General features: G+C 44.1%; 1 protein-coding gene across 9 annotated transcripts in view; it reads right to left on the bottom strand.

The window, feature by feature from the left end:
• The window catches only part of PLXNA2 (plexin A2), a 346,250-nt gene that overhangs the window by 218,149 nt on the left and 104,568 nt on the right, over nucleotides 1–23,533 (bottom strand). The window lies entirely within an intron of this gene.

Genomic DNA, 23,533 nt, shown 5'->3' on the forward strand with positions numbered 1-23,533 from the left:
GAAATGATAAATACGAGTATATTATTTTTCCATTTTTTTTCTACTTCATTTCCGCTGTCAAAGATACTGATCTAAAGCTTGTAATGCTTGACCTTCCCCTCTTTCTGGACTAGTGGTGCTGCAGAGCTGTTCTCACCCCTTCATTTGCAACACCGAGTTAGGAAATCTAAACAGGACTTAAGTTTCAAACAGAACCCAATGAAAAGTACTAATTGACCTCTCAGTGATAAACCAGCCTACAACACTGAGCGCACTACGTCTCTTAAACTGATGAGATTCCAGCTTCAAACTCACGTTGATCCAGAACTTCAGTCAGCTGATAGGTAGAAATTTGGTTGACACCCTACCATTTCAGTTGCTTGTTTGCTTAGTTTATTTCGTAAAACTGTTCTCTTCCCAATGCAGGCCCTCTGGGAGAGCTGAGAGCCTGCTGCCCTTTCTATTGCTGGATGTTTTCACTTCTCGTAAACCCTTTCTTCCATTTCACCGTGCTTGCACTGCAACAAGGGAGAGCTGAAGATAAGCAAGATAGGCCCAAACCCCATAAAGGAGAGGTGATGACATCACCTGCCATCTGGAGCCTGTGGTCTTCCAAAGAGGAAACTCAAAACTAATTAAAAATATGCTGTGTCGTAAAGGCTAAACTGCCAGCAGGATCGAGAATAAATCGGACATCATTAGACTTTCATTTCTCTGCAGCATCTTCCAGTAATTTTGGTCTTATGAAACAAACAGTTTGTGACAGCGAGAAAAGCCAATATAACGGGAAAAGGTTGCAGCAAGTCATGTAGCTCTGCGAGCTCAGAGCAGGAGCCCCCATCTCTCAAGATTATTTTATTGACTTCCATCTGCCACCTTTGGACAGGTGCAAACCTGGCAGTCACATTCTATTCTCTTGACAACAGGGAAATCTGTTGCGCCATCAGAAATCCCTCATTATTTCAGGCACTCTACAATGCCCCCTCCTGCCCTAATCACACACACTCCAGACCCTTTTCTCAGCTCCCTTTTAGACTCCAAACCCATCCACCCTATGAACAGCCAGCAGCAGAAAGCAGCAGCCTCTCCACCATTCTTAATACAGACCAGAACAGAATCAGGTTTTAAGTTTCATTTCAGCGACAACATCCCTATAAAACATCCCACCCAGGCAGCAAAAACTAGTGACCTTCAAGGCTACTAAATGGACTTTTTGTTTTAATTCCAGCTCAGACCAAGATGTATCATGGTGGTAATTACTCTCCAAGCTCCCCTCCATGCGCTGCGCCGCCTCGCTGCCTGGTAAGGTCAGAAGGCTCATTGTCAACAAACCTGCTAATGGCAATCACACTGAAGGCAATTTCTCTTCCAGGGTCCATCACTCTATTAATGAACCCATAAGCAAAAGAACAGCAGTTTCCAAGATTTATAGACATATCTTTGCCTGTTACAGGTCTATCAGCTCTGGAGAATAATTTCATCTTGGCAGACTGGATGGGATGAAGATGGGAATCTACCTTGCCGAAGCTGTTTTCTTTCCCCAAATGGACTTTCCATGATATTAGAATAACAAATGGAAACTAGACTGTGTTTTTACTGATAAATCCAGCAAGCAGACACATCCACACGCCAAGGGAGCCTCCATCTCCGTCTGCCATTCGAGTTACTGAGGCTCGTCTCAATGGAGCTACAGAGCTATTTTTGCACCAGAGGTCTCCAAGTTGCAATCAGTAACTCCATTTTTTCAGTCACTTATCATCTGCAGTGTTGATTTCCCATCGATTTTTATCAGCACATAGGCTTTAAAAGCCATTAAAGTGAGGCCCAAATAGTAGGCTTTCAAACTTATAAATAGGAGCTAAGGTCAAGAGCAACTTTTGGCCAAGTGCAAGAATTGCGGAGTAGCGTGTAAAGCTGCCCTCTCTTGCCTTAAAACATCTCTTAAGAAAGCAAATGAAAATGGAGTGCTGCTTCCTCAGGTCACCAACAAGTCTGAAGGATGCAGCTCAGGAAGGCTGGCTTTCTTAACCTCCATAGATTCCTCAAAGATCTTTTTCTAACGTGGTATAAAACATTAGGGAGACTTGTTTCCTGATTTATCACAGAAGTCCCGATTTTTGTGTGGTTTCTCTCATTTTCCTACCTTAAATAGTATTTCTTAATGTTCCATGTAGAGGCAATCACTTTATCAGACGGAGGGACACTGCATCAGAGCATGTGACAGAAACTCTCATGTCCTCATGTTGAAAATGGCTGTAACCTCATCAAAGCTTTTCAGCAAAGCTGATGGAAAGTGCTAATAGGAACGAGGCATTTAAATTGATGACTCAGTTGGGATTATTCAAAGTGACGCACTGAAATTTGTTTTTCTTAGATGTTTAAGCCTTTTTGAGGCCACAGAGGACGAGAACAAACAACAGAGATGAGAGAAGTGGAAATTCTGCATGGCATTGTGTTCTCACCTTTGGAAAGCTCAGTTTTACCCACACACGAGTGAATAGGGCTCTCACTCCAAGGACGTCGGTGGGTTTTAAGAGCTTTTTCTTCTCCTGATGATAGCGTTGTTTGAAAATGGGTTCATGCAGCATTATTTCCACTCCTTCCCTTAGCCCAGCCCACACTGCTGTGCAGCCCCTGGCCCAGGAGCTGGGCTGATGTGGGGGTCTGGAGCAAAGCGCAGTGGGAAGGGGCCAAGGCAGAGCCTGCCTGCAGCTAACAGTGCAAATCCAGGTGGGAAGCAGTGCAACAAGAGGTTCTGCTGCTTCAGTTTCTCCCAGTTGAAGAGGAAATGGACCTGGGGGTGTTGGTTGATGCTCGGCTGAACATGAGCCGACAGTGTGCTCAGGTGGCCAAGAGGGCCAACGGCATCCTGGCCTGCATTAGAAATAGTGGTCAGCAGGAGCAGAGAGGTGATCGTCCCCCTGTACTCAGCACTGGTGAGGCTGCACCTCGAGTGCTGTGTTCAGTTTTGGGCCCCTCACAACAAGAAAGACACTGAGGCCCTGGAACGTGTTCAGAGAAGGGCAACAAAACTGGTGAGGGGTCTGGAGCACAGGTCTTATGAGGAGCGGCTGAGGGAGCTGGGATTGTTCAGTCTGGAGAAGAGGAGGCTCAGGGGAGACCTCATTGCACTCTACAACTTCCTGAAGGGAGGTTGTGGTGCAAAAGGGTCTGGCCTCTTCTCCCAGGCAAATAGTAGGACCCGAGGAAACTGCCAGAAGTTGTACCAGAGGAGGTTTAGGTTGGATATTAGGAGAAACTTTTTCTCTCAAAGGGTGGTCAGGCACTGGAATGGCTGCCCAGGGAGGTGGTGGAGTCACCGTCCCTGGTGGTGTTCAAGAGGCACCTGGATGAGGAGCTACGAGAGATGGTTTAGAAGCTTGTGGTACTGATAGGAATGGGAGGGTGGTTGGACTGGATGATCTTGCAGGTCGTTTCCAACCTTGTGATTCTGTGATTCTGTGATTCAGTTCACACAGACAGTTCCCAGCTTGGGAGGTTCTCCTGAAAGCAAACCCCACCTCTGTATGAATTTGTGCCACTTGGGGGCCGTGTTAATCTGGTTACTCTTCCTCCGTAATTTATGGTTAGGAATAACCTTGAACATCTAAAAAGTGTTTTATTTTCAAAGGAAAGTGAGCAATTCATAAAACATTACATGTTGACGTGTTCTGGAGAATATAAAGGGGCTCATTGCTCTGATTCAGACCCTATTTGCATAATTTTTCCTTCTCTCACCACAGGTAAATCACAGTTAAATATTGAAGCATTCATCACCTGAGCATTTGCAAGCCAGACTTTACACAAGCATACGAGGGAGGGCCGCACTTTCTCAAGCACATGCATCAAACCACAGAAATATTTTGGCACCTGCCTAGCTCTGTGCTCACAAAATTAAGCAACCTCTGGGCACAAACACCTCTCTTTGCAGGAAATTCACCCCAGGGTTATTTTTTCACATGGCTCCTAAGGAAGGTCTCAAAGCAAAGCTCGCGTTCGCTTGATGTGAAGCACGGACTTACATTTCCCACTGAGAAAGCTCACAGGAATAAATATGCAATAAAGCAGAGTTTGGATGTTCGGTCATCCACAGCAGAAGCCCTGCTCGGTACGCTGACCTGTTGCTATCCAATTTTATTGCTCTGTAATGTGGAGACGTTTAATTTGTATTGGAATTACTGGCTCTGTCCTCAGCTACCTGGAAGTGAGGGGACTGAGGTGCTGACATGGACATCAAATCTCATTCGACTGAATTCCTGTTCAGCTCCTGTACAACATTCAACAGTCAATTAAAACAATGTCTTCACACGTAGGCAATGAAGAATGTGGCAACAAAATGTGTACAGTGCCCACTCTTATTTCAACCCGAAACTATAACTGAGGGGCAAATAAATAAGTAAAAAGGAGAAACATGACTGTTTGTCACATAGCATCAAACACTTCCCCTTGTCTCATCCTCCGTTTTCCCTTCTGTTGTCCTAATAAATAAAATAATACTTTGGGGATTTGGATTTACAAACAAACCATCTCTGTATTTGGCCATAGCTTCTATAGCGACGCGAGAGGAAGGTTCTGTTACTCAATAACAAACTGTACACAGAAAATGCATACAAATTATTGCAGCTGTCGCTATCACAACTTAGGAGTAAATGCAGATGGCATGAAATAATATTCACAAACAGCTAATAGAATTTTAATGGCTTTAGAAAGAAAATAAAATGAAAGACAGTGTATTTACTTGCGATACAAAGGGAATTTATAGTGTGCCAGTGCAAGTAACGAATCACTTTGGACCTTGCATTTTCACACATTCAGAAGTGGGCAAGTCCCTGTGGGATTTATTTATGGGAAGTTTAAATAGCAATCATAATTTGTGAAATATTCAAGGATGCATCTGCATAAAGTATGATGTTCGCATTATGCAAATGTCATGTATGATGAATGAAATGCATCAAATGTCTTGAGGACACCCAGATGTTAAGCCTACCAGGATGCCAGGAAACATGGAAGGAGGTGAAGAACATGATTTCTTCTTGAGTTAATTGATTTCCATGTTCCAGCACCACCTTCTAAATACTTCCAATAGAGAAGCATGCTGCAGTTACAGTTCACTTGTTGTGGTTGTCTTTTGTAATCATCATTCTCACTTCCCTTTTCCCAGCGCAGTCCAAGAACTAACACAGCCTTCTAAATCCTTAATTGAGATCCTTCCCATACACACACAGCATCTGAGTGGGAATGCCTATGAGTGAAGTGCAATGCTTCCTTCATATTTTTTGCTCTGTGGCCAACCAGGAGGGCAGAAAGGCTGTGCCATGGCAGGAGGGCTGACCACTGATGGGATCCTTCAGAGCAGGCATTGCAGAGGAGCCAGCCCCTCTCCTTTCTTTAATTGAAGTGCTGGAGCACACTGTGACTCTCAGGAGCACCACAGAGATGCAGTTGGTGAGATGTACTACCCAAAGTATTTATTTTTCAAGTGAGGCTTCGGGTAAAATTGACTAAGCTCATAATTAAGTTAGAAATGTAAATCTGTTAACTTCAATGATGCTGATCTTATTGATATGGCAAATCAGTGACTGTCCTGAAATGACAGATTAAAAATGATAAAAATATTAATTTTACTATCGAGCACATCATTTTATGTTGTAAAATATAGAATTCGTGAGAGCAAGTCGAGATGATGACTAATGCATCTGCTCCCACCCTCAGATAGATTTTAAATGCCTGCCACTTGCCCACAACCTGAAATACATATTAATTTCAGGAAACATCCCCAATAAGCAAACAGTCACCCATAAAGACACACTCCTGTCTGACAGGAAATATATTCTACTTTAAATACCAATGTATATCCTCATACCTTCTACTCAGTCTGACTTTATGGAGTGATGTGTGTGCGCCTGCACTCAGCAGCAGACGGGGGTGCCGGCGCCTGGTTCCCAGCTGGCACTTGTTTAGCCTGAGATTCTCTCCAAGATTCCCTCAGAACTCCACGATCCATATGGAACGCTGAAGTCACAAATATCTTTCTTCTTGCAGCAGACACTCTCAGACAAGGTGATTAAAACGACATCATTCTATTGATGCAATAGGAATATTTGCGCGCAGAGCGGATCGATAGTTTCTGTTTTATAGCAAAAACCCAATGCCTCGGCTTTGCTTGCAGCTTTTCTAGCAGTGAGGGGCTGTTATCCAATGGCTGCACTCGATGCCATTGACATCCACTCTAAAATGTTGTGGATTCCCAAAGTGTTCATGCAAATCCAAGTTACATCTGCCATTGAAATACCGAGCACAAGTGTCTTTGGGAGTCAGAGCAAGCGAGGCTGTGTGAGTGTGCAAAGTGAGCACAGCTTCACACTCAGTTTTGGCTTGCCTCAGCCTTTGCTCTTCATGCACACGTGAAGTTGGACGTGGGGAACAGTGCATTTGATGGACATGACTGATGCTGTAGGTAGGGCTGGATGAGCTGGCTGCTGATGTCAGCTTTCCCAGGCAAACAAGGGGTCTTGACTCAGTTTCCCCAGCAGTGCAGTGGGGATAACAACACTAAATAAGGTGTCCCTTGTGGAGATAAGCCACTTAACATGTGTGAGGTGCCCGGGGGAAGGAATACACTTAGCAAGCAGAACACAGGGTTATTAGCTGACCCCTCACCAGTAGAGCAGGATTGCTCCCTGCCATCCCATCCCTTGCCCAGTGCTGTGTTCCAATTGCTGCTGAGTGCTCTGATGGAGCTCAACCCCTCCTCAGGGGAGTGCATGGCACAGCCTCGCTGCCATTGTGGTGAGATGTGAAACCTCAATGGTCCTGACTTAATTTCAGCCTGTATTTCCTTGCTACACCTTCATGTTTAGCACTTGCATTACATTCGCCATTTATAACACATACCAGAATATATAGAAGTAATAACATAATAGCAAATGATATTGTTCTTCCTTTGACTTGAGACTTCCTCGCTCTTTCCTGATTTGTATCACAGCTCTCCTTAATGTATTTCTTGTGTTTGAGGTTGGATTTATATTGCAGTGTACCAAAGCACGGGCTTTAATGAATCTCCTTCCCTTGCCTCCTCGGAGTGCATGAATCTTCCACCTCCCCTACACAGCACAGATATTAAACACATTATTCTGGTTTGATAGAATACCAGTGAAATTCAATTCCTTCATGGACTTACTCCTTTCTGTTGAAGCTGAGCAGCGAATATGCACTCAGGAAAGTAGAAAGGGAAGAGAAAAAAAGAAGACGATCAAGCATTGAAATAAAGAGCGATCATTTTCTCCTCTATTAGCAGCTTTATGCTAGATATGATAAATCCCAGCTTCAGTGGTGCAAATTCCAACATCTGCTCCATCTTTGCCTCACAGACTTGTTGACAGGTGTAGTCTCCTTTCCAGCATTGCTCAGGAGCTGACAGATGGACTGTCAGCAGTAAATAAAGGCTAAATCCCACAGGCGGTGGCAAGGGGCTCCTGAACTTTTCCTTTGTTTTCACTCATTTGATTTCACATCTCCAGACTCTGTACTCACACTCCTAACAGCATTTAGCGAGGAATTTCCTTCTCTTTAATCCTTTCTCTTATCTCCCTAGAGAAGATGAAAGCTAAATGATGTCAATCTGCCCAATATTCTCTGATCACGATGAGTGCAGTAGGAATTACCACCCCCGCTGGAAATTAATTGCAAAATAAAACGAGGTTGCGGTGGAATGCCAACACCTGGGCTTCGTTTCTCCTCATACACCAAAGGACAGAACTCTGCAGGCCCTCAAATTCAGCCCACAGCCAGAACTGGGGAAATAGTGCTCAAGCTCAGGTCAGATCACCTGGCCATAAGGACGTGCTTCAATCTCCCAGCACTGCCCTCTCCTCCTCCTCTATTTTAGATGCCAGTATTTGCAGATTATACCATGACTACACTGACATCCAGTAAATTTACACTTTAAGAGAAGATCCAAAGACCTCGAGGTCAGCAGTGAGAATCTCATTTGCTCCTGTATACTTTCATTTGCACCTGAACACACGGAACAAAATAGCAAGAGAAAAATCCTGACTTTTTTCCACTCTTATTCATGCAAAACTCCAGCTAATGCCAGCTGGAGCTCTAGGGAAACAAGGGCAGCATCGTGTGTGAATAAATTGATCTAATACACCTTTATTCAAAGATTTCTACCTACCCACACATCCCCACAATGAACAGATCCGACCTCTCAGGAGCAGAAAGAACTCTGGGATTGGCTCATAACAACTCAGTAAAGTTTGCTGCTTCCTAATAGAGCAAATCTTTCTTGGATTTCCTAATTTCTCTTCAACCACTGTTGATGTTTATAATATCTGAGCATTACAAGTGGAAAGAAAAGAGAATCCTGGACATTCTTTGACAAGAATGAGGTTACCCACTGGGAGCTAAAAACATGCAAAAGCCGCTTTGCTGTTCTTATTTCTCTGATGAAAGAAGCTAAGCTAAAACACCAAGGATTTTACTGGCTTTCCTGTCAGACACGTAACGGTGCTCCTGTACTATAAATCACATTTTGTTGCCTTTTTTTTTTTAACATTACTTGTGGATCTCCCCTGAGCTTGAAATATTATATGCTTATTAAGTTTAGGGAAAAGGATTCCCCATTAGCAAGACAGCATGGAATGTTTTCTGACTAATACAAACTGTTCTGCAGTAAGCAATAATAATCACTCAGATGCTTCTGCCAGCTTTCTTTTTCCTTCCTCCCTTTCTTTCCTTTTTGCTGCATTATTGCCAGTCAAACCCAGATACTGAATGCCTGGCAGCATCTCATCTCTCCGATCTAACTGAGCCACGTTGCAGCACACAGATAGCAAAGACTGGGGCACTGAAGATCTCCTGTCACAACCAGGACTTTGGAGATCTGAACTCTTCTAAATGTAGCTGTCAAGGAGCCCTGCAGGACAGGGAAGGACCTGAGCAAGATGTTTGCCCCACTGATAGGTGGAGATGTAAGCTCTGTGGGGCAGGATGAAAAGCTGATAGATACCTCAAATCAAGGAGATGGACTAGTGCAGCCATCAGGACTGCTAGGACCTGCACCATCTCCTGTCCCAAACAAGAATTAGCAGGTGGTACAATCATAGAATCATAGAATCATAGAATCACCAAGGTTGGAAAAGACCTAAAAGCTCATCCAGTCCAACCGTTCACCTATTCCCAATAGTTCCCACTAAACCATGTCCCTCAACACAACATCCAGCCTTTCCTTGAACACCCCCAGGCTCGGTGACTCCACCACCTCCCTGGGCATCCATTCCACTGCCTGACCACCCTTTCTGAAAAGCAATACTTCCTCATGTCCAGCCTGAATCTCCCCTGCTGTAGCTTGAAGCCGTTCCCTCTGGTCCTATCACTAATGGCACAAGAGAAGAGGCCGACCCCCAGCTCACTACAACCTCCCTTCAGGAAGTTATAGAGAGCAATAAGGTCTCCCCTGAGCCTCCTCTTCTCCAGGCTGAACATTCCCAGCTCCTTCAGCCTCTCCTCATATGGCCTGTGTTCCATGCCAAATCAATCATCAAATCATCAATCACCAAATGCAGAGGGGCTTCTTTGCTTGTGCAGAACTGTGCACGGGTGATGCTGCTGAGCAGACAGCAACTGCCAACAGGTGTCTGCTTTGCTTTCAGCTGTGAGCTGCTTTTGGGTGAACAGAGCAAAGCTGCAGTGGTGAAACAGCCTCCTCGAGTCTCTCTGCTATGAAAGGATTAGCACACAGCAACTGCATTAGCTCTCATATTCGCTCACATGTCAAAACCAAAATGATCAGGAATAAAATTCTCGGATGTAACTTAGACAAACACACAGACCTGCTTTTAATATACATAGAAAACGACAGAGCCAGTGAAAAACTGCACTGTATTTGAACTTCAAAGCCTTTTATTTCTCCTTAGTTAGAAGCTGCTTCCCAAGATCTGGTGAGTCTACAGTCATGGGCTTTCTCTGCAAGAGCTATCAGTGATTACTGCCACTTCAACTATTACATGAGGTGGACTCACTGCAGCACTAGTCTGCTTTACAGGCTAAGGAGCAGTCAGACTATCTGAATCGAAAACTTAGACCAGAAATTCTGTAATATTTGGCTTAAAAATATTAATTTGGGGGAGTAGGGAGGGGAGTTAATGAGTTTCACACTCACGAAGTGTTATTAGATTTTGGTACCATCTGCTTATGCTTAAGACAGTTTCCAAGGCAGCTTTCCTGTTCGGTTCCAATCCCTGTTGGGTGAGAGACCATGCACAAGGCAGTGGGTAACCTCTTCTCCGTGCTCGGCCCCGCAGGGGAGCCTGCACCAAACTCCACAGTCTGACGCTGAATATATGTGCAGTACATTTATAAATAGCAGCAGCTTTTGACTACTTTGTTGAGGGAAAGGGTGAGATGAAATAGAATCAGAAGAAATTGGTACGTGATGTGGCGGAACAGATCCACGCACTTCTAAAGGGCATCCTGCTTTTGTTCTATACTGCAGTCATTTACTCTCTATTAATCTTAAAGCATAACAAATTCATAGAGGAATTGCTGCACCCGCAAGAGAAAGGAATAGAAGAAGCAAAATCACAGCACTAGCATAAGCAGAAAGAAACAAGCACACAAGGCAAGTTATTGTACGTATTGGAAGGAAGAACTAAATAATATTTCCTATTAGATTTGACTCAGGATGGCAGCACCAGCTTCCAGAACAGCCACGAGCCACCGCTTGTGTAAAGTCCTGGGACACCCATCCCAGCTATCAGCCTGCATCAGAACACAGAGTCACTCTTTGAACAGAACAAAGCCCCAGCTCAGAGGGGAGTCATTTTATGAACAGTAGGAATTATGGCAGTGCACCACAGAGCTCCTCAATGCAAACACCCTCGATGCAAATACCCACCTCCCCTGGCACCGCTCCGCTGGTGAGATCTAATGAGATCACACAGCTCTGCACGGGCTGAAAGGGGGGTTAAAGTCCTTTGAAGAAATGCAGCTGACGTAAACAGGAAAGCCAGTAATGGCATTTCTGAACTCACATTTACTGTGCTGATGCTGGAATAGAGAATCCTTCTATTCTGGGAGACTCTTGCATGTTTTCATACAGTTTGACAACTTCCATACGACCGACAAACATGACACTGCACTGCAGGGTTCACTTGCAACTGCCTTTGCACGGGTGCATTTCTTTTGCTTTGGTCACATCACATACACATCTTGGCACTCTGCAGGAGTCCATCTCAGCACTGGGTGTTGCCCACACGTTACTAATGGACAGTTTTGCATATATGCAGAACAGTGGCAAAAGGCATAAATGTTCCACGTGAAGCTACTTATTATATCAGATGTCCCTCAGAAGGTAAAGGATTCTGTCTAATCAGTAGCCATTCCTCAGGTCTCAGGAAATCTGACCCCTTGGGACTACTGGGGCTGTGGATTTTCCACATGAGTAGCAGTGTGGTTCAACATTGCCCAGTTCATGACTTGAAATAGCAAACTTGCCCTAAGCAGCTTTGAGTTCAGGGGGTGTCGTTAGAAACCAGCTCCAACTCATCCAAAAAGACAAAGAATTTTGTGGTTGGGCACCAGTGTCACACGTGATGTTGTGTCCTCCATGTGGTTTGGGAAGGTAAGAGTGGGAATGTCCGGTGCTAGAAGAGATGGAAACGAAGCAACAGCTCTGCAGAGATTCACTTGAAATTTTGTGCATGATTATTTCACAGAGAGCTTTCTGCTGTTGACCCCAGGTGGTACACACATAACTCCTCCAGCACAGAATACACACAAACCTTATCTAGAGACATTAAAGAAAGCCGCTTGACACTGAAAATCAAATTGATTTCTTGCCAAGATTTCACAAGGGCATGTGTGACAGCAAATGACATGCTTAAGCCTTGCAAGAAGAAAATAAACATGTCCAATGCAAAACCCATCACTTTCTGTGCCAGCTTGAATTATGCACATCTGTACTGATTTGACACCCAGCTTGCTTGGCAGCAGAGGCAAAGTGTGTGTTGCCACAAGCTGAAATAGATAAATAGGGTACAGCAGTGCTCACTATCTTATATAAGGCTCATCCTCCAATGCAGAGACAGAAGCTCTCAGTTTTAAGGAAATAGTGCCCAGTCTCTTTGTTTCTCTCTTCCCCATTCAGTAACAGATGCTTGGAAAGCCGTTGCTGCAGTTTGACTGGCTTTTTTTAACTTCCCTTTCAAGCTGTGCTACATTCTGAACAATTAACCATCAGAAATCTATAGACCTTCTCTTTTCTAATAACTACGTTGAATTCCAATAGAATTCAATTTCCAGCAGAAACAACCAGCAACTTCTTGTGTTTAAGGGGCTTTGATGGACCCAAAGCTCGTATCCTCACTCCAGCACAAGGCTCCTGTAGCCAGAGTGCTTTCCTACCATCACACTCTGAGCAATCCAGGGGTCCCTCTCAACAAATGCCTTTTTATTTCCTAGAAACTGGTGTTCCAGAGCAAACTGAGGTCAGCTGTCCAAACTCCAATCTTTAAACAAAAGCAATGCAAACAGCATTGTTTGCTATTGCTCTGCTGTGCGATCCAAGGTCTCTTATCCTTCTGATGTAATTCCTCTCAAATTATTAGTCAAATTAGAGTGCAGCCTCTTTGAGCCAAGCACCATCCTTTAAGATGACTATATGCTGTGCCCAGCACATTGGGACACTGGCTGCTGGGGCACTATAAATGATGCTTCAATTCCACTACTGCAGAACAGAAACAAATGTCTCTGTAAGTCCCTGCATACTTCCATCCACCACAGATTAATGTAGCTGCCACCTCCTGCCTTGCATTTTGCTATATTAACATAAAGCTTCTATTGCACAGCAGTTTGATCCATTTGTGTTTATTTAACTCCCATGTTCTGACAGTAGAAGATGGAGAATCTGCATAATTAATAATGACCCAAGCAATCTCACTTAATGCCTGCTCTGAAACCCCTGACTATCCTAGTTAACTAACGACATCTATAATGGTGTCAGACAGGTAAAAGACTCCTTTAGTCTGCTGAGATATTATTCACCTGGGATTATCAATGGGTGTTTTTCAGCTCTAGCCATTAGCTGGGAGCGTTTGGGTCATTCATAAAACTTCTCTTACTTTTCACCAAGAGAGCACAAAAGCTGCAGCAAAAACGAATCTCCTCTGTTGCACGCATTGCCATCTGTGCTCAGCACCTCCTGCACCCCAAAAGGCAACGCTGGGTGCTGGGTGACAGCTGCAGATGGCTGCCAGGCTCTGATCCCTTGGAATGGAAACCACACAGTCTTGATATGATGAATCACAGCAACTCAACCCCGAGCTGCTGTGTGTGTCAAGAGCCGGGCTGCGTGAGCTGCTCTCCAGCTTATTGCACAGAGAGCCTTGGCTGCCCTTAAGCATCACTCTGTATCAACACTTTTTATTTTCATTCACTAGCAGTTTTAAAGAGACTTAAAGACCGTGCTCCTTGCGTGTCTCTATCACAGAACATCAAGCAACAGGGAACTGCGGATTTTAAGGTCAGGAAGCTGAATGAGGCTAGGCTTAGAATTCTGCATGTTTGAAGAAGAGACAACAGGAGCAAAAGCTCAATATCCCAGCTCTGGGTGCAGGGGGTTTGCCTGGTGCCAACGTGATGGTGGGCACAGCAAGGCAGGGCATCAAGAGCCTGGTGACACAGGCAGGGCTGCAGAGGGCTGGGAGCCCTGTGCTGTGGACTGACCTCCAGCACAGCAATGGAGAGTGTCAGAGGAACACAGGGATTGGGGATCAGGAGCAGCACCAGCCCCTTTTTGCCACTCAAATTTCACACAGGCTGGAGCCCTTTGACCACCAGTTCCCCCCAGGCAGTGGGAGTGCTGAGCTCCAGGCAAAGGTTTTATTTCCTCAGACCAAGTAAACTTGTAATGTTTGATATCAGGACAACGCCATTTGCCAGACCAGATGAAATGCTTGTAACAAGGGCTAATCAGATTCCACATTAACGAGAGAAAATATGAAGCTAATCAACACCCAGGCAGGTCTCTAGGCTGCAGGCCTATTAAAGTTCATAAAAAATTAATGACTGAAAGAGCAAAATCATTTGTAAGGGGTCTCCAGTGGCAAGGGAAGCGTCTTGAGCACAGTTCACCTCTCATTACACTGAATTAGCCTCGCTTTCCAGCCCAAACAGGGATGGCTTCAAAACATTTTCCTGTTTGGAAATGGATTTTCATTTGGAAACATGAGTGGGAGGGATTTAGTGATGCCTGCAAGATGGCTTTGCAGACTTCAGGCTCCCGTCTGCACTGTAATTTAGTCTCGGCGCTGCCAGTTGCACTGCACCTCCTTCAGCACATTATGAATTACTAATAAGATGCAAAAATGTAGATAAAATATAACGAACTGTACAAGAGTGGAAACAAGGCCGGCTCTTCTGGCTCACATTCACTGTACAAAATGGTTCCTCATTGCTTTCAGCTATTCTGATCAAGTGCAAACAAGATGGGTTGAACTTGCCTGGTCCAGTCCTCTTCCCCACATGCACTGCTCAAGCTCACACTTAATGGCAAGGTTTTACACAACAGACCACTTGAAAAGATCCTCTGAATTCAATGCTGTGAAGGTAAAACAATCGTTTCTTAGATTTTTTGGCTGGGAAAACAAAAGGCCCTTAGAGTAAATCTTAAATATTTAACACATTATGTAAATGAAATGCTTAAGTATATATCTTGCTCAGTAAAAGCAGAAGAGGTAGATTAAAAAGTAGGAAACAGACATCTGGAGGATTCAGTAATCGCTGTTTCAGTACATGTGCCTGAGAGAACCCAGAGGTTTTGATCTGAAACGTCTTCATGCCTGAACGGCTGTTTGGGGCACAGTCCTGGGCCTATCTATAACCTGGTGCAGCTGAATTAAGTCTCCCTTGTTTCTTAATCAGGTTACCAGAGACTGTCATTTATGTCTTCAGTATTAAGATGTTTCATTTTCTCTCCTTATTTGGTGTTGTAGTACATTAGTGGGAACTTGCTGCCAGTAATGAACCTGCTTTGAGAATGGAAGTCCCATAGCTTATCAAGGCTTAATCTCTGCACATGCACTAGAGACAAGGCCAGACTCTGCTGCCTTGGACTTTGTAAAATCATTTACTGCTGTGCAAATAAGCGTACATTCCTGCCATATTGGTTTAGCCACAGCTGAGGTCCACTTTGCTCTCATCTCACAGTGATGCACATTAGCTGCCTGAGAGGCAGAGCAATGCAAGGTGCACTTTCAATGACCTGCTCATACTGCAGTAAAGGGAACTGGATTCAAGCAGCACCACACAGCAGTGATTAACTACAGAATATTAACAGTGTCCTGAGTCTGAGAGAGAAACACACCGGGTTACTGCATATCTCTACAGGCAAGTGAGCTATGGTGGCACTTTCAGCAATGCTTGGATGAGATACGAACCAACCTGGGATTGCGGGTACAGCCTTCCTCTAAAAGGTCTGGGACAAATTTGCACACAAAGACAACAGTCCTCAGCTACATTGGTCAGACTTTGGGAGCTTAAAGGCATGAATTTCACAGCTTAGTGCATAGACTGAAAGGAAGCAAACTGGCTAAGTCTGTAGCAAAGAGAGATCATCTGCCGTGAACACCAGCTTAAAGTCCCTCTGTTTCAAAAGCCACGCAAGGCCCTTTGGAGATGCAGGCTTAAATCTGTAAGACCTCACTCCTACAGAAGATAAATGCAAGAACGAAAATTTATCTGAATGAAAATATGTGGGTAAAGTGCTGGCTGTGTGCTTGCTGGCTACAATTCAAAAGCAATAAAGCCATTATTAAAGCCTGCATCATCTGTTCCAGCTTCCTCCAAAAAATGGCTTTCTGGGATATTCAGCAGCCGTCAGCCTAGCTTGCTTGAACTCTGCTGGCTCCAAGATCTGCAGACCAACTGTAACATCTCACTTGTCTTTTTCCCCTTTTTCTCTTAATACAGGAGGAAGTGATAACACTGTCCCTGATTTGAATACAAAGTGGTAATTCCCAAATATCCTCTCCATGCATAAAACTGCAATATGACAGAAAAAGCATGACAATCCCAGTCAAAATAAAATAAAATAAAATAAAATAAAATAAAATAAAATAAAATAAAATAAAATAAAATAAAGCAGGAACAGATACAAAGCAACCAGTCTGACTCTTTAGAGTTTATCAGGGCTCTTCAAGCAACTGCGGATGTCTTTGCTCTGAGAAACACTGCTATCCCCATTTGCACTAATGGCCACCAGTTTCAGAGCATCAGTTCAGAAGACAAGACTTAAATGAGGACAACAAAGACTCATTTCCTAATTACAACTCTTCTGCAAAAGCTTAGAGGTACACATGGAATAGATACTGAATTACTGGACATCTCCCCTAACAAACACTGTCTAGTTTCTCAAACAGGACTGTCCTCACACTGCAGCACACTCAGCAGAAGCTCCATGACCTTCTCTGCTCTGTTCATTCAAAACCTCTCCACTTGTTCCATACCATGGTTGGAAGTTGTGGCCCAACTGCCGAATTTCCCTGGCTCCTGCAATTCCTGTAACTGCAGTTACATGAAGTTGTTATGCACCTGATGGGCTCCTCCAGCATTCATTTACTTTAAAATATTCTGGGTGTTACTATCAGAAGTGAGATCCACCCATCCACTGAAACACCAATAAACCTCTTCTTTTCCAATCCTCACTGTGATCTGTCATCCACTGTTGGCTGGACTGATTCTGAGGCTGGGAAGGAGGATGCAAAGAAGGACAGGACGAAGCAGGTGGGAACAGGTGGTGGGAGCTTTTGATGACCATACTGAGAATACAACATCATTAGGAAGACAGATGCTGCTCTCGCCCTAATCTATTGTCCTTCCCAGGATCACATTGAGGGCAGGGCAGAGGAAGGAGGCTGTGCCATCCAGCATGAAGTAAGGAGGCAGGAGTGGTGCGAAGAGCTTTGACAAAAAGAGATAAATGGACTGCTTTGCTACCTCAGGCTCTCAACTCTTCCAAGCATTTATCGCTGAACCTCCTCTTGTTATTCAGTTAGAATTTAATAAGTGAGATCACTTGTTAGAATTCCAGGCAACGTGTTCATGTTCGTGAATGCATTCAGATTTTTCTTTTTTTTTCTCTTTTAGGAGTCCTCTCCTGTGTAAATAAGATACATAATCACCCTTCTCTACGCTTCACACGTGCGCACTGCTTTTCAGACATAAATGTCACAGTGCTGGCATCATTATCCCCATTTCTCAGAAGAAAAAAGAAGGGTCTGATCTACAAATATTAGAGGTGACAGCTAAATTTGGGTGCCCACGTAGAGTGCAATTTTCAGTCCTCCCACCATCTCCTCTGAAATAAGGAGGAATTGCTCAGGCAATAGCATCAAAACACTCCATGCCCACAGCTAGGCTTAGATTTTAAAACGACCTCACATGGTTGCTTGTGGTTGGATGCTTCTGTCTCTGAGAAACCTAAATCCTATTTTGGTGTCTGTAGAGGGACCAGAGCTGTTTAGAAGATCTGATCTTCATCTCTGGGGAGATCCCAGCACAGGTATTCTCACACACTCTCAGAAAAAAGAACCTGAAAAGAGAATCAGTTTTTGGGAAGCTGTGCTGCCGGGTGAACCTTGCAGTCTGAGTACAGCTCAGGGCTCTCAAACTGCAGAAACCTTAGGAGGATGTTTGAAATTGTAATTCTTTCAGGGAACTGTTTAGCGTGGACACGAAGCAGAGTTTTTATGCACGTATCAGTAATTAGGCACTGACTCGTTAAGCCCACCTTCTCCTACTCGGCACACGCAAGCACAAACACTGCGCAAAAAGACAGTTTAAATGCAAAGCGTATTGCCAGGGTACACCAGCCACTGCAGCAAATTAGAGCCACTTAGATGCTGCTCTAATCTGAGCTCGTCCCTTACTTTGGTGCTGCTAAATGCCACCAAAGCAAGGCAGGGCTGGGTGAGCACCCACTGCTGGCATCCCTGCATTACCACCTCCACAGCCAGGAGAGGCTGCGCAAAAGGCTCCGAATGCATTTGAAAACCAGGTTCTGTAGAAAACATGGTGACCCAACCACTCATCCTGCATACAGAAATCTGACCACAGCTTTCTAAAGTCCACCCCGGAGCACAGTTGCCAAGGACCTTAAAGATACCAAAGCACAGCAGAGTCCATGCAGCGCCCAGCCAGCAGTTCCCTGTGCTCCATCTTCCCTTCAAGGACCTACAGATTTTCAGCTGACAGTGCCATAGATTTAGCTCCATTTAATTTTTGCATTTTCACAAAGACGCTGTAAGTGATTGTGATTTTCAAGTAGAAAAATAGGGTCTTGCTGTATCTAACCCTCTGAGTATTTTAATCTTTAAATCAATAAAATCCATTAAGCAAATTGCTCTCTCCCCCCCCCCCCTCCGTGCATCCTATCCAAACTGAATGGTTTTGCCATTATTTATTTATTTTGAAGCGTGTTTCGTGGCTCTAATGATGGATTGAGCACTCCTGTTGGTGCAGTTCAGCTGTTGAAGGGTTGCAGCAAAATCACAGTTTCAAACTTTGAATAGAAACAAATGGCTTGTAAATGCAGCTCTCGAGAGGGAAAGACACTCCACAAAAAGCCTGAAATGTTTATAGATTTTAGGCTTCATGCTCTGTATGTGCAAATCAGAAGTAATGATTAAAAACAGCTCTTCTCTTTGGAAAGGTTAAGTGTCTCATCTCATACAAAGGAACTTTGTGTACCAGCCCTCTCAAATCCTGGAGTGATATCAAGTGCGTGCGGTCTTGATAGCAGAATATTTAGTGATAAAGAACGAGTATCAGGGAGGCTTGAAAACATGGAGAGCTGGCAGATGTGCTGCAACATTTGGAGCTGCGTTGACAGGAGTGAGTTGGAAATTCAGCCATAAAGAATAAAAGCAACAAAAAAATTGGGTTTTTTTGAGATCCATGTGTTTTGATGAGGGTAAATCTGTGTATCTTCATCGTGCTGAGGAAGGGATGAGATTTCCCATCCATTTTTGCTAGGAGTTCCTGTTTAGTCTGGGTACAGAACAAGCAAATCTCTTGGAAAATAACAGCATAACTCTGCTCAAAGGCTTCATTTTCCTCAGGGTTTGGGAAGCGCTAAGAATGCTTCTTTTGCCAACAGTAGGGTCAGGATCAGGGATGTCCTTCTTAAAGTGAGGTTTATTGGTGAATTTTGCCTGATGTGAGAGGGTTAGAGAGTTGTGGGCTGAATATTTCATACTCTGCCTTAAGAGGATGGGTCTAGGAAATACAGCCTGATCTCACTGGAAGTGCAGAAAGACACCATGCACAAGTTTAGGTCTGGAAACAGTAAGAGCTTCTCCCTATCAGCCTATTTTGCACTCGGTAGACAATGAACTGGGCAGAGCCCTGTATGCCTGGTGAGAAATGCTTTTCTTACTGGTCTGTTGGAGCTAATGAGACGGTTTGCTAAATTAAGTCTCTAAACATGACATTAAGCAGAATGGGGAAGAGAGTAAAGGGGTTGGCACGAGTCCATAATTAATTTTCTGACATTTCTGAGAACTGTGACATTGGGTCTTATCTGTCTGCGATGAAATATTCCACAGCCCTAAGGCAACGGATAGTATTTAACCAGCCTCCTGATATCCAGACAAATAACAACTTTCTATGTCTCAGACTTAACGGAAGGACAAGCAAAAAAAAAAAAGACAAGGGCTTAAAATTAAAGTATTAAAGAAATATTATTATGGCTGAACATCTCATGCAATGAGAATCCATCTCTGCTGCCTTGGCATTAAGGGTCATCTGAAAATGAACGCAGAGCAGGGCATTGGCCAAGCAGATTTTGGCTGGTCAGGCATTCAGGGCAGCGATCTCACACGCACACTGTGACCTGCATGGGGAACTGGCTGTGCCACTGCATCCCCTGCTTTCTGCTAAGAAGAGGGCAGTAAGAGCATAATGCTTTCTTTGTCCATCTTGTCTGTACAGATTATGAACTCTCCGAGAGAGGATCTTCCCTTCATGAGTTTAACACAAAGGCATCTTGCACCAACAGCAATGTAGGAACTGACTGGGCTCCTATTAAACGGGAAAGAAAAGGATGAAGAAAACAAAAAATGACAAGAGTTTGTAAAGCCTTTGTCTTATCAGAAAGAGAATCGCTCTCTTCATGTCACCAGTGCCAGAAGCACAGCAGCTGGGAAGCAGAATGGCCCTCCTCTGGCCACAGGGCAGCTGCCAGCAACTGAGCATCAAGGAGAGGTTTTGGGGAGGATCCTTCATTTTGACTTCCTGAACGTTCAGAAAGCAGAAATCCTCAGATTACAGCGAGCCCCATTTAAACAGCGTTTAGCAAGATAATTGCAGCAGCTAATTGCCAAATAATAACAATAATAAAACATCTTGAAGTTTCCTAATAGATGGTTTGAAATACTGTAATTCTTAACAGATAGCAATTAATACAGGCTTGAGTATCCAATAAATTAAGAGAATTCATCTATTTTGTACTGGAAGTAAATGATGACATTTCACGTGATGACAGCTCTGGCTCAGAAATCAGATATGTCTGGCTTATTTATTTTTTCTTGCAGGGACAGACAGACATTCTCCAGTGGAAGCTAAATGGAGTTAAGAGCTCTTTGGGAAACATTCTGCAGTCCCTGTATCTCCTAAAGCCCAAAGAAGTTGTGGTGTTAATCAAGTCCTCATTGTGAAAGGATCAGAACTGGACCTCTGTAGCACTCTCTATCTCTTCCCACTTCTCCAATAGTCACAGATAAGGCTTATATAAAGTCTAAATTTGGCTCTCTCTTTAACTCAGTTCTGTTCAGGTCTGGTCTCTTAGCCTCAGCATCAATTGCAAAGTGTAACCAGGCGAGTTAAGTGTAATTTTTTTGCTGCTTTTCCTTCAGTCCACGATGAAAAGCACAGAGTTTTTCTTCTTACAAAATTCTCATTGCATAAAACTCCATATTTGCTTGTACCATCTGAAGCTGGCAGCATACCAGCACATGACACACTCTGAACAAGTCTTACTCCAAAGCAAAAATCAGGAGTATCTGGGCAGAGGGGGGGGAGGGACTGTTTGGTTTTCAAGGCCATCGTTTCAGGCAGCGTCACACAGCTTCTTCACTGTCAAGCAAAATGCAAAAGCAGGCTATTCTAGGTTGCACATTCCTGAAGTTTCTCAGTCTGAGAGTCCTCGACACCACGATATGTTACAGCCAGTGGGATCTCCCCCGGAACACAACCGAAAAGCATTTCAACAAGGTTCTCTTTGCTCTTTAAAGAAAGAGGGTGCAATTGTGTTTGTTCAAAGAGTGCAGCCATAGAGTTTGTGCCTGGACCAAGCACTGGAGGAAAGCATCGGTCCCTGAATTATATGGAGCAGTGCCATGCTGTCAGGGCTGGGTTCTGCTTTCCAGCAGCATGCACACACACACACACACACACACACACACAGCCTGCTCCCCACGATGCAGAATGAGCCATCAGAATCATCTGAGACCAGAGGAAGTCTATGAATGGGTTTGGAACTGCCGTTGCTGTCATTCTTCTCCTGTCGTAGCTCTAACAGTGAATTTCATAACAAAGCCAAAGTATGCCTGTAATTTGTTAATAGCTGAGAGTGGAAATTTGGCCCTTGCTCCGTGCTGATGCTAAAAGGTGGACTCTGTTACCGTGGCTGCACGTTGCTGCCTGCCAACACTGGGAAATATGATGTGGATGCTGTCAAGGTCAATAAATGGTACATTACTGGCTGGGGAAGGTGCTGTTCCTTAGATGCTCTTGTTTTGGGCCTTTTGGCTCTGACAGCCCAGTTGTTTTTTTAAGATGTTTCCATTTGAATACAAGGGCAAAGAACGCCCATTGGAGGAATGCAGGCTGTAGATGCAACCAGGGCTTGTTCTACATGTTACCATCCACATTTGAAATACCTCATTTGAGTGGTGAAGTTGCAATTTCAGATACACCTGTATGACACAAGAATCTAAGTCTAAACTACAGAATACCTAAAATGCCAGCCAGCCTTACTGAACTGTGTTGATTTGGAAACAAGCAAATAAACGGGAAAAAAAACAGAGAATGGGAAGGGATTTTCCAAGAGACATTCTCTGACAGGTTAGAGCAAGCAAACCCAGTGGGATCTGTTGCTGCCACTCTCTGGAATTAAAGGTTAAATTTATCCAAAAAGGGAAGTGGTGTCTTCCATCAGCAAGCATTCAGTTGAGGTGATACAGCAATGCCACCAGAGCCATTTAATTCTTGGCATATTTAGAGGTGGCATTAGGGAGTCTACCAAGGTAGCAATTTTCTAGATAATCAACTTAATGTCTTCATTCTAAGTGCATTTATATGTGTAAGTTAATTAGAGGAGTTAATTTTCACAAATGGCAGAAAATCTGCATTTTCCAGTAAGCTTTGTTTCGTGCCAATTCATGACTCAAGGTAACTGAGAAAGATAACCCGACGTTCCTTATCTATTACAATAACCAGCCTGAATCACGAGCTGACTTCATTTAATAACCCATCCGACAAGCTGTCTCTGTACTCACGCTGCTGTCCCTGGGTGTTTGCTGGGATGAGAGCACAGCTGATGCTGCTGCACTGACCCAGCAGAGACACTGCAGAGTCCTGCTGCCCATGGAAGCCTTGTTCTCACCTGTACATCGCTGCCCCAAACTGGTTCTGAATCTCATCGCACAAAGAGTTGCAGCTCTGTGCTGAGCCAAAGCCTGATTAAAGGCACGTGAAGCTGCAGCAGAGACCATCCCGGTCCTTGGTGCCCTCCCACTGGGGTCACACAGCTGCAAAGTGCAGAGGAAAATCAAAAGCTGAATCAGAGCAATGGGTTTCAGGCTGATTCTGCCCCCATATCACAAGTTCCGTTCTTTCCAGACTCCCTATTCCATTATCATCTGCTAGTCTTGAACTGGTGCTGGATATCACCTTGTGTCAACCTCAGCCCAGGCACAAAGACAATATCTTATCACTAAAGGTCAGGCTGAGGGAAGGAAATACTTCTAACTTGTTTGGGCAACAGCACCCTCATTAGGTGACTTAGGACCAGTCTACAACCGAATATACACAAAGGGGAGGTTGTACATAATTACAAAGTTTTGCTGGTGAAAATAAGAAAACAGAAACAGAAGCAAAGCGTCTTTCTTCAGTGTGTCACGACATGTCTTGTTCCTAAACACAAGCCACGATGCTGCAAGACCAGCACAAGCCAACCAGGGAACAAAGACGAATACAGAACAAAAATTAATGGCAGTAAATATGGAACTGCAAAAATGGGACAGAATGCACCTCCATTGCTTAAGCAGAAGTTCCCCACTCCATCCCCATTACAGGGTTCCTGCCTTGCATGGAAAATGCTAGAAAGTAACCCAGTAGATGACTTCACAATTCTCTCAGAGCTTTATGCTAAAATTCTGTAAGAGAGATAAAAGCAGACACTGATATCTGGCCGCAGTGAAGCAAAAGGGAATTTTACCACATGCTTTAAAAAGCCCAAGGTTTCCAAAGGAATCTGCAAAAATTAAGCTGC

This window comes from Lagopus muta, chromosome 24, assembly GCF_023343835.1.
Source record: "Lagopus muta isolate bLagMut1 chromosome 24, bLagMut1 primary, whole genome shotgun sequence".
In the NCBI taxonomy this organism is placed as follows: Eukaryota; Metazoa; Chordata; class Aves; order Galliformes; family Phasianidae; genus Lagopus; species Lagopus muta.